This window comes from Equus asinus, chromosome 12 (assembly GCF_041296235.1).
Source record: "Equus asinus isolate D_3611 breed Donkey chromosome 12, EquAss-T2T_v2, whole genome shotgun sequence".
In the NCBI taxonomy this organism is placed as follows: Eukaryota; Metazoa; Chordata; class Mammalia; order Perissodactyla; family Equidae; genus Equus; species Equus asinus.
This window is the reverse complement of record NC_091801.1, coordinates 55,271,359-55,283,550: the sequence shown is the minus strand read 5'-3', so window position 1 is coordinate 55,283,550 and position 12,192 is coordinate 55,271,359. Positions and strand designations below refer to the sequence as shown.

At 35.9% G+C, this 12,192-nt stretch overlaps 1 long non-coding RNA gene across 1 annotated transcript in view; it reads left to right on the top strand.

Moving 5' to 3' along the window:
- LOC123275685 (uncharacterized) overlaps window positions 1-12,192 on the top strand; it is a 144,928-nt gene that overhangs the window by 68,174 nt on the left and 64,562 nt on the right. The window contains exon 2 of the long non-coding RNA XR_011493299.1: window positions 6,927-7,007. This is a non-coding gene — a long non-coding RNA (uncharacterized lncRNA). The remainder of the gene's footprint in view (window positions 1-6,926; window positions 7,008-12,192) is intronic.

The window sequence follows — 12,192 nt, the reverse complement described above, 5'->3', positions numbered from 1 at the left end:
TGGTAATGAGAGATGCACAGAAGTGGTCTGGGGATGGGGGAGAGAAGATGGAAGTAAACACTGAAGACCTCAGTGAGAATATGCATCACTGAACGTTTACATCTAGTGCCTTCTCCTTTTTATGTGCAATAGGTGGTTGGAGAGAAACTGGATCCATTAAAATTCTTGATTCTGGTATCTACTATAAAGTAACATACTTCTTGAATGAAGAACAAAGTTACCTTCCTAGCTGAATAATGGAGCAATGTGACTTTATATCTCTGATACCTTCAAAACTAGGGATATTTGATGTTTCTGTTAGAAGGATCTACTCCTGAAGCATCTGAAGCCTTTTAACTTAAAAAATTGGAAGCTTACATTCCTTGATAAATCTTTCTCTTGGCTCCTGTCTGGTCTCTCTCTGGTGGAGTAAGAAGAGGGGTAAAGAGAATGGTTGTCTTTCTCTACGACAAGGGGGAAAAGTGCTACTGAATTTAAGCAGCTCTTTTTCACAGATGTCAGTTATTTTTAGAAGAATTATTCTCAGCTTTTCATCCACAAGCCAATTTTAATGAGTTTCAACTAGGTACACAATATATGGTAGTTTTGTGGGAAAACTGCCAATGATGAATGACATTATTCAAGTCTTCAAATTCTTATGATCCAGAATTAAAAATACAAGTCCTCAAAAAATTATTAAACAAACTAGAGCGTGAAAAATTCCATGAAAATGATACATAGTTCTGTAAGATTTTTAAGAATGGAGAGAGCAATTTTGGATATAGAAAATGTTTAATGTTTTTCTAGCATAATCTCAAAGCTGAATTTTCCCCTACCATTTGAAAAGTGGTGACAGCTTTCAAATGAATCTGCCATCCCTTTAAATTCAATCACAAGACTCTGTTTATCCTTTCCTCTCACTGCACTGTTTATCATTATTATTTCTATGTAATAAATGTCAGAAAGGTTTTGTTGTTTTGGCCTTCTGGCTCCTGCTAAAAATAGCCAAACTGCCAAATTTAGAATGTTACTTTGTAATCACATTGCACACTAATATCAAAGAAGATGCCAGATTCTTCTCCTGGTTAACTGTGGAAGTTTAAACTTCTTAACTTTAAACATAATGATGTTTATCATTTATTGAACTCTTTCACTTTGTTCCTTTCTCTGTGTTTAACTCACTCTAAGGTATTATCTTATTTAATATTCAAAAACATCTTATGTATAATTCTTATAACTTCATCTTCATCATAATTCATGAAAATGCATACAGTGCCTTATTTTCATTGATGCCCTTTTGTAAGCTATAGCAACCAATAAAAAAACCTAGACAGGTACGTGGTTGTTTCCTCTGTTGTATTGGTTGAGTTTATTCCCATCCTTGCCTCACTCTTTTTTTTTTTTTAAGATTTGTTTATTTTTTTCCTTTTTCTCCCGAAAGCCCCCCAGTACATAGTTGTATATTCTTCGTTGTGGGTCCTTCTAGTTGTGGCATGTGGGATGCTGCCTCAACATGGTTTGATGAGCAGTGCCATGTCCGTGCCCAGGATTCGAACCAAAGAAACACTGGGCCACCTGCAGTGGAGCACACGGACTTAACCACTCGGCCACGGGGCCAGCCCCCTTGCCTCACTCTTTTAAAAACATCTCTTGGTAAGTTTGTGAGTTATACATTCTATTTCTATTCTTCTACTAGTTACTCTTAAATAGTAATGTATACTTAATAAGTTCTGAGGTGAGTCAATAATTCTATCCTTCTCTTGAAGTAAGACAAGGACCTTAAAATATTTTCTCCCATCTCATAATCTGTTATTTTTTAGTTTATTTTAATCTACACACATACACTTCTAAACATTTAAACCTAGATTTATCAACGTTCTTTTGATTTTTTTGTTTGTTCATCATGGGTTCTTGCACGATCTCTTTCCTTCTATATTTAATTTCCTTCTTGCTGAAGTATATTTTTTGGTAATATTTCAGTAAGGATCTGTAAATACAACCTGTCTCAGTGTTTGTACATCTTAAAATTTTCTTTTTAATTTTAAAATTTATCTTTGATGTTCTAAAGTTTCACCATGGTTGTCTTAAGTGTGAATTTTTTTAAAGTTACTCTATTGTCTGCTCTTTGAGTATGAAGATTCATAGTTTCTTTCATTTTTGGAGTATTGCTTCTTTCCCAATCTCTCATTCTGGAGAGACTATTTAGTAGATTTGTTAGACATATTTCAGAGATTCTCGTTCTATCCTTCATGTGTCTTTTTTATTTGTAATAAAACATTTGTTTACCAATAAGTTTCAATTAATTAATTGAGAAATTACATGCAAACAATATGTAAGGTACCATGTTACTTAACTTCATATATTTATATATTTAGAGAAAGACAGAGACATATATATATATATATATATATATATATATATAATCTATTTTACTACATTTTAGGTGAATTTCTCAGATCTTTTTTTAAATTTACTTGTTTCCTCTTTATTTGTGTTTAACATACTGGCTAGTTCATATATTGAGCTTTTCCTTTCGATTATTATATTTTTAATTTTAGGATTTCCATTTTACTCTTTTTCAAAACTGCCTCTTCTGTTTTAGGAGATGCTGTCCTTACAACTTTTATTTCTTCCTTATTTGCATCTTTGAACATTTAAACAAATTTATATTCACATTGTTCTATTTTCTATTGGTTTTAACATATGAATTCTGTTCATTGTGATTCCTGGCTCTCATGGACTTCTGTTTCCTTGGGTACTTCAAATTTTAGACTGAATCTTTCTTCAGATTGAATTGATTTCTAAGGATATGTCATGGTTCAGGGTTGTGAAGTCATTATTGTGGGAGGTTCTATGTCTACTTCTGCCAATCCCATGGGCCTCTCAACCAGTTTTTACAATTGTTTCTTGACTTAAGATTCTTTTACCAAGCATAATATGTGAATTCAACCCCCTATCTCCACATTGTATCAGTTTAGATTTCTCCCAGATGATTAATTTTCACTCATGACCTAGGACAGGCAGCCCATGTTTTCTTGTCAAATTCCAAGTCCAATGGAAAGAGCTTTTCTAGTCCCTTCCAGGCTCTTGGTTTTACACTGGGAGTGCTCCTATAGTTTCCCATGCCCCTAGGTTTGCAAACTCAACTTATGTCTTTCTTTCTGTCTCTCTACTCTCAGCTTAAAGCCTCAGTAACTTAGAATCAGGTCATGTAGCCTCATGGCCCATTTGGCTTTATCTCCCATTCATTGCTCTGGCTTCAGGTTGATTCCGTTCATTTCTGGCACTATGTGATTTTCCTTTTTTATTTTTAAGCTTAGATATGGATATGCATGTTTTTGTGGTTGTTATCATCTATTCAGCAGTACTGTATGTTTGGAGCAAGGTGTGTCTAGGGGTGGCAATCAGCCATAACGACCGGAGACCTCAGTCTCATCTATATGATACCATAGTTAATTTGACTCCCTCTGTATCTTTAGTTTGCTTACTTTTTTTCCCATTAAAACCAACAGATCACATAGGCTGTCTTGAAAATGCAGCCTTGAATCCTGTTGCTCTGTCTTTACATGTCATGCTTGTCAGAGATGGCAAACTCCTGGAGGACAAGCATTGCACTACCTGTAGTCGTGTATTAGCATCACTGGAAAATGAAAATAAACTTAGAGTGGTATGCATGGTATTCTGAGGATTCTGCTTGCAAAGAAAAACATCTTTTTCTATGTTGGCAGCTTTCTTTGTGGCAACTCTGTTTCATAGATTCAGGCTCGAAATGCAGCTTTCTTTTGGGTTTGGCAGTGGCATTTGGTGTCTTCATATTATTTCCCTGCTTCTTTAGAATAAACAAGAAGTTTTGCTCCCACTTTTGCTTGCTGTGACCAATGTCAAGAAACTAGAGGGTCCTTGGGCACCAGCCACAGTCATTAGCTGCAGTTGCTTGACTTAATACTTGGTCAAATGTCACTCTCAAGCCTGAAATATAATAATGAGATTTTTTTTGTGTCGGGGGACGAGGGGTAAAATTATGAACTATAAAACCAGAGTGACAGGAAGGTGCTAGGAGAAATGTTCAAAACATTGATGTGATTTATGAACATGTGGCAAACAGATGTGGTGGAGTAATAGGGACCCCCTTCTCCTTTTATAAATTTGGATCACATTTGTGTCTCTCCCACGTCCCCCACCCAGGTTCATAATATGCTTTATTAAAATTCTCTACAGGGCATATGGATGATTAATAATTGTTGATGACAGAAATTTGGTTTTGGTAAGCTGCACAGTGAAAGATAAATACAACAGGGGTATTTTAACCTCTGTATATTAAGCTTATTAGAGTGAGGCTTCTCTGTAAGATGGTCCGTGTTGAGATTGTGTGTGATTTATGGAAATGTCACCAATGACCCTGGTTCTGGAAAAACTCTTAAAATCTCTTTTGTTGTAATCATCACTTGAGTTTCAGTTGTCACTGGGGAAAATCATTTTTGGAAAAAAACATAATCAAGAGAGGTTAAAATATGCTTCAAATAAAATAAGTATTGGGTAGCTATCTAGGAGTAAAAATACAAAGAAAGCCCTGAGATGGATATTGGAAATAGAAATTTGTAACCAATTCTAAATGTGGTATGGAAGAGAATAGGGAAACATTGAAATACTGGATTTTGATTCGATTCTCAACACTGACATGTCTGGAACCTTTAGATAAGCCTTTTAATTCTTTCTACCTTTGTTAAGAGAGCAAGAGTTCTGCAATTAGTGTCTATACTAAAGCTTGAAAAAAATGTTTTAATGAAACAAAAAATTTTAATAAGCATTGCCTCTATATGGCAAGAAATTCAAATGGTACAAATGTATTTATAGTGAAGAATTTGTTTTCCTTTCATCCTTCTCAAGCCCTCAGTTTTGCTTGTCTAGAACCAACTACTATTAGTTTGAAATTATTTAAGAAAGGTCCTAATATTATAAGCCTATCCTTCAAATAGGAATTTTGAAATTTAGCACAAATTGCATTCAACATCCTGTACTATTCACAGTGAGTTACTAGTCATTTCTAAAGCTGATAATTATAGCAAGATCATATAACTCTCATCTCACTCAAGTGATATATTGAGGAAGTTTAAAAAGGATAAAGGAAAAATATTCAAAATAATGAGATTAATGCTACAGGCCTAAGGATTACTGATTTGGGGAATTTTTGCTTTGGGCTGAGGACTTTGTCAGGCAGAACTAAAGATCATACTACTGAGACTCTTGATTTGCAATTTCCAAACTCCCCCCATTTCTCTCATTCAAGAGTATGGCTAGCAGTTGTCTGAGAGTCACAAAGAATGATTGCTAGATGGGGGCCTCCTACAAAGTGTTACAAGAGTCAGCATGCAGCAAGTCTGTGCTTAACTTGTGGGGTTAAAGGAGAAAAAGAATCATGCTTTACTTCATGCCCTCATTTTTCATTCAATTAGAGTAAATTATAAAAACAGTAACAAAAATGAAAACACACATGGTAACAATATCCTAGTGTGTTTGAGAAATAATGCAGAAGATGGACTTAACCAGCCTAAAAAATTTGGGAAACCATTCAGGGTTCGAAATGGAAGTCTGGTATTTTGATTAGCTAGACAACTTTCCTTCAGCTCTGTTCACATCATCAGCTCTCTCTCACCTCTATCAGTAATGACTAGTAACTCAGTGTCATACCTGTTTCTCAGAGAATCTATAAGAGAGCTTCCCCACTCCTCCCCCCAAAAATAAGTGCTGTTGCATTTTTTGCATCTTTAGAGTGTTTCCTTCTCAGTCTGAAACTGGGTTAAGACATTTAGACTTGAATAAGTGGAAAGTCTCTCTTGATTCTTTTCTAAATTGAAGTGCCTTGGTGGTTGACTATTGAAGAATGATTTACAATTCCTGGAGTACTTTGTGGGTTTGGTTTTTAAAACCAGTTCTTAATATTCAAGCTACTTGGAAGTTGGAGCATGAGTAATAGCTAATCATTTCTAAAATGTGGAATTTGTCCAGTTTTGAGGAAATACCCAAGCTGATATGTTCTGAAAAATGTAAATTACCACATTCAATTGTCCTGGAAACAAATGGAGAAGCAGTAGTTTTTTTCTCTAAATTATAAAATAATTTGATGTTGGAAAATGAAAAACTCAAAAAAGCAGATTTTCCTGTGCCGATGTTAGATTCTTGAGATAGTCCCCATTTGCTATAGTCTGGCCCCACAATGACACCATATACCTTCAGGTCTTACCAGCTTAAATTTTGAGAATGGAGAAGGGAGCCACAGCATCTTGTATGTCTTTTCAAAACAAAAGTTAATGTTACATTAATCCAGACTTTCAAAAATAAATTCAAATATCCTGGTATCCCATCAGTATAACAGTTTTGAATTACCCTAGCAATGAGACCAGCTCGCTTCTTGACTGCCCTTAGCTAATATGAACAAAATAATGCTTGCATCTTTTTATCATTCATGAAACTAGTCAATAAACATTGAAGATATGTATAAGCTGAAAAACTGTTTTAATTAATGAGAAGAGGCAACCAGATAACTAAAAACTTGAAAACTGGGTTTATATCTCACCTGATGTTCTATTCTTATTACCTACAACATTAGTAAATAAAATCTCCACTCATTTTATCATTGATTCCACAAATAATTATTTAGCACCCTCTATGTGTCAAATGTCTTGGTAGGAACTATGTGTGCAAATGTTTAAAACCAACCAAATAAAGAAAATGAAACAATAACCAAAAAACCACTGTCCCTGACTTTTAGTAGCTCATATTGGGGGAAACAGAAATATAACTACCAAATAAAAATCCTACACAATATGACTGCTATAATAGAGGTTTATACAAAATTCTATAGAAATACAAGGAAAGGAAGAACTTGCTATCTCTAGAGAAGCTAGAAAGAAGTCGCATAAACTGTGTCTCATGTTGGTATTTTCCAGGCATGAAAAAAGGATGATCATAGTGAGGAATGTGAGAAAGAATACAGAACTGGGAACGGAGATATTTGGGAACAGATATTGGTAAGGATGCTTGGGTCCACATTACAAAGTGCCCTCTATATCATGTTAAGAAATTTACTTATATTCACTTTAAGAAATGAAAAGTCTTTTAAGATTTACAAGTAGAGGGACCGACATGATTAGATTTGGGTTTATACAAACTACTCAGAACTATAAAAAATGTATTCTGGGGAACAAGACTCTAGGGAGGAAGAACAAACAGGAAGCTACTCAAAAGATGAAAACCCGAAACAAGAAAACTGCAGTGGGGATGAGGAGGAAAACAATGGAAATTAAGGTTCTTGGCCCAAGACACGATTGTATATGTTCATCCCTATGTTCATCCCTATGTCCATCCATTCCTTCCCCCAGCAAGCTCTCCCTCTACCCTGTTCCCACCTCCTACAAATTTCCCATTTACCTCTTTAAAAAATTATGATATATTTCAGACATACAGAGGCTATAAGGACTAATGTAATAAACACCTGTGACCTACTACCCTGTTTAGGAAAAAATATTAATACTGATGAAGTTTTCCGGGTGACCCTCCACGTTGATACATGTAGCTTTTGTTTCTTGATTTTTATTACTTAGTAGTGTTCTATTGTATAAACATATCAAGATTTATTTTTCCATCTCTTGTAAATAGACACTTAGATTGTTTCAGATTTTTGGGTGTTATAAGGAATGTTGCTATAAAAATTATTGTCTAGTCACTTTCTACACATGAGTGAGGTTTTTTATGTATGAACATAGGAGCAGAATTCCTGTCAGAGTATGCATTTTCAACTTCAGTAGATATTGACATATTGTTCTCTAACGTGATTATACCCCTTACAATCTTACCAGCAAATTAAAAGATTAAATTAAATAAAAATTTAAAAATAGATAAAATAAAAACTCTCTGTGTTCCACAACTTTACCAATATTCAATATTGTCAGACTTTTAAATTATTGCAAGATTGTGTCAGGCCTTTTAAGCTGTTGAAGGTTCTTTGACTTTTGCTCTGAGATCAGAAGCCACTAGAGGTTTCTAAGTAGAAGGATGAAATGATCTGACTAAGCAAGATCCCTCTGGCCACCAGGTTGAGAATAGACTATAAAGAGATAAAGGGAAGGAACCAGTTAGACCAGTTAAGTGACTGTTGCAATAAGCTATTCAAATATGATGGAGAATTAAACTGGGTCATAGCTGTGGAGGAGTGAGAACTAAAAATATATCCAGACTCTAGATAGGTTTAGAAGGTGGCAGTATTTTGAAAGTAAAGACAATGGATTTGTTGTTGGATTGCAGGCAGGGGGTGTGAAAGACTCCAAGGTTTTGGCAAGAGTTACTGAAAGAATTCCGTTAATGTTTACTAAGATGGGGAGGAATTCAGGAGGAGCAGGTTTGGAAGAAAGATCAGGAGTCAGCTTTGGGCTTGATATGTTTGAGAAGACTATTACGATATCCAATAAAGACAGATAAGTCTAGAATTAATTTGATAGTTCTGAACTAGAGTACAAATTTTGAAGTCTTTATTATATAGATGGTATTTAATGCCCTGGGATTAGAAGAGGTCACCAAAAGAGTAGTGTAGTCAGAGAATAAAAAAGATCCATGGACTGAGCCCCATATTTAGGGGAGATGAGGAGAAGCCAGCAAAGGAAATGGAAACAGAGTAGAAAAACCAAGACAGTGGCCATACCAGAAGTCAAAAAAATGTGTCCCCTGCCTCTGATTGATCAAGTAAATTGAGAGCTGAGATTTGATCATTAGATTTAACAACATGAAATTCGTTACTGATTTCTCAACAGCATTTTTGGTGGAACGGTGTGGGTGAAAGCCGTAGAGCATTTTAAGAGAGGACAAAGGAGAGGAATTAATTATTCTTTGTATGATTTTGCTATAAAGGGGATTAGGGAAACAGGGCCAGAGCTGGGATTGGGGTCAAAAGAAGGGTTTTTTTAATATTGCAAAAGTATCAGCACTTTTATGTTCTTATGGGACTGATCCAAAAAAGAAGTAAAAAATGATGATGCAATAGAGAGAAGAGACAAATCTGGAGTGATGTCCCTGAGTAGTTGAGAAAGGATGGGACTAGTGGATAAGTAAAGGGAATATGAGCAGTTCATCAGTTGTGGCCAAAGTGAAGGCAGAATAAATGGGCATGGATGCATGTTAAGGGATAGAAATGGTGGTGAAAAAGCACAGAATTGATAGCTTCTCATTGAAATAAGAAAAAATCATCAGCTGAGAGTATGGAAGAAGAAGTGTTAGAAGTTTTAGTAGAGAGGATAATGCATGGAATAGTGATCTAGGAGAAAGAGACTGGTACCTATTCTTTCTGATTTTTAACCTATCTTGGATTATTAGATGGGAGTTCAGGTATTTTTGTACTGAGGTTGAGCTACATAAAGTTTGTACTTTACGTATGTTTACATTCAGGCACGGGCTAACATAACCTAACCTCATTCAATGCAACAAACAGAACCAAAGTGGGTAAAACTCTATGAAATTTGCTGTTAGGGATGTTGTTGAATACTTTTTTTTTTGCATTTTATAATGCCCCTATATGAGACTAACAGGAGAAAATTCTTCATAGTTCCAGACTGAGGAATAGTGCTTCTTTTATCATTATGAATATTGCAAATCATGTTATAGATTCCGTTTGTTTCTTTTCTTTGGCTGTTAGGAAACTTAGAGTCGAATGTATGCTTCTTGTTTTTGTCAACCACTTGTGAGTGGTGTGTTCATGTCTGCTGCTTCTGTTATTAAAAATAACTACACAAGGGGCTGGCCCGGTGGTGCAGCGGTTAAGTGCACATATTCCGCTTCAGTGGCCCGGGGTTTGCTGGTTCGGATCCCCGGTGCAGACATGGCACCACTTGTCAAGCCATGCTGTGGTAGGCGTCCCACATATGAAGTAGAGGAAGATGGGCACAGATGTTAGCTCAGGGCTAATCTTCCTCAAAAAAATAAAATAAAATAAAATAACTACACAAATAACTAAATACAGAAGAAGTGGATCATGCATGACTCAGTGATCCGGTTCTGTGTACCTGATGTCTAAAAGAAAAAGCAAAGTAAATACCTCTCTTGCAGGAAATATGCATAACTTCTAACCTGCATTCTGAGTGGTAACCTCACTTTTTCCTTCATTCCTATTTATCCCATCATCCTATTTTCTTAAAACCAATTTGATCCCCCATTTAATTTTAATTTCATTTTACCATATTGCGTTGAGTGTGTTTTTAAAATAAATAATGAAATGAATTATTTTGTTTTCAAATAGTTTAGTGAAGTTCCCAGAGATTTGCAAATGCTCTGCCATGTCAATGTAGAAAAAGCCATACTCCGTGGAGTTTTCATTTTGTTGTGTTTTGCAAATAGGATTCCTCAGGCTTTAGGCAAGTATTTTTCTTTTCAGACACTCCTGAATGATAGTCTAACTGGAACCCACTTAAGCTAGGGAAGATCAAGTGACAGAAGAAAGTGTTTGCTCCCAAACTATCCATACTATCCTAACAAATAACCCAAAATAAAAGGTCATTCATCCTAACATAAAAGAATATTTCCCTTCACACTTGGTTGTCAACATAAAACTGTTAGCTCTATTAGATGTATTGCTCAGTGAACCAATTCTGTGTACCTGATATCTAAAAGAAAAAGCAAACTAATCAGAAAAGGATGCACCTCTCCTGCAGGAAATGTGCACAACTTCTAAAATACATTTTGAGTGTTCACCTCACTTCTTATTTATCTCATCTTATTTATTCCACGATCCTATTCTCTTAAAACCAATTTCATCCCCCCTTTTAATTTTATATTTCATTTTACCATATTACCTCAGAGGTTCCCCATGAGGAGGAAGGAATATTAGTACTTCTAGGTTTCTGTGGAGGGATCAAAGCTTAGGCAGATGAACAGGTGAATCAGATGGAGCGGCCATATCCCTTTGTCCACACTAGTACGTCGGCCATCACGATGATGGTTTTTCTCATTCCTTTAGTAGCTTTTAGGTTTACACTGGAGAATGACTGACCCCTAAAAATTCCTCTCTTAATCTTTCAAAGGCTTTGGTGTAGTGGAGGCAGCAAACTTGATCAAACTTTGCATAGCTTGTAAAAATAACTGAAAGAGACGATCCTCCCTAAAACCAGGAAATAAAATGTCACCACAACACTTGAAACCACAGTTAACACATCATATTTTTAAGTGCCTAGGAGCTAAAAATTACCCAAGTTACTTCCAGTCCTCCTCTTTTCATGAAAATTGGTGATTTTAGGAGCGCAGTAAAAGTAATTTTGCTCAGAGGAATACTTGATTCTCTTGTCATGCTGGAATGATCCATTGGAGAAACCCTGATTAGATCCAGCAGTAATGACTCCAACCCTATAAGAAAATTCAATTTGTTAATAACCTGCTAAGGTTGGTAGAAAAGACCTGAATTGGGCTCTAACTTCAGGAAGTAGTACTGTCCTTAGAAAAGTCTAGACAGTGGGACAACAAAACCTTCATTCACACTTAGATGTTAACCTTGCGAGCAGCTCATTCTCCCTAGAACCACCAGAATGCCCATCCAGATAATTAAGTATCATTTTAAGGTTGTAGGATAGAGATCACTAGTTATGGAATCAAATTATGTATTTTAAATGAAATTTTTAGATTCTCTGAGACACAGGGAGAAATTAACTACCAATGAATTGCAGTTCTCAAGGATCTACACTGCCCAGATTCAGACACTCTCCCCTGAATCTCTCCCCACCCCTAACCCTCACCCTCACCAGCACTTTGGGAACTGCAGAACCCTTCCCTTTCTAATTTCTGGGGGGGTTTTCCCCTCAAAATGGTGCTAGTGTGAAACTAGGTGTGGGTGGGTGCTTATCAGACAGATTAAATTTATGTAAAAGAGTGATAGTAGTGAAATAAGGGTCACAGAAGAGAGAAGAGCTTCAGAAAAAGAAAAATGAAATGATAGATTGTCACCCTGGTCATTTTAATGAAATGGTGTTGAGAATAGGGAAAAGGCAGATAGAAGAAGAATGAAGAAAAACACAATAAAGAAGGAACAAGAGCGAACAAGAACTCCAAAGAGGGTAGGATAACTGCATTCTTGTCTTCTCTTAGAGTCCAAAAGCAGATCTTGTCAGAGGCAGGAAACACCTGTCATCTATGTCTCATGTCACCACACACCTCCCCTTCCCACCCTATTTTGGGCAAAGC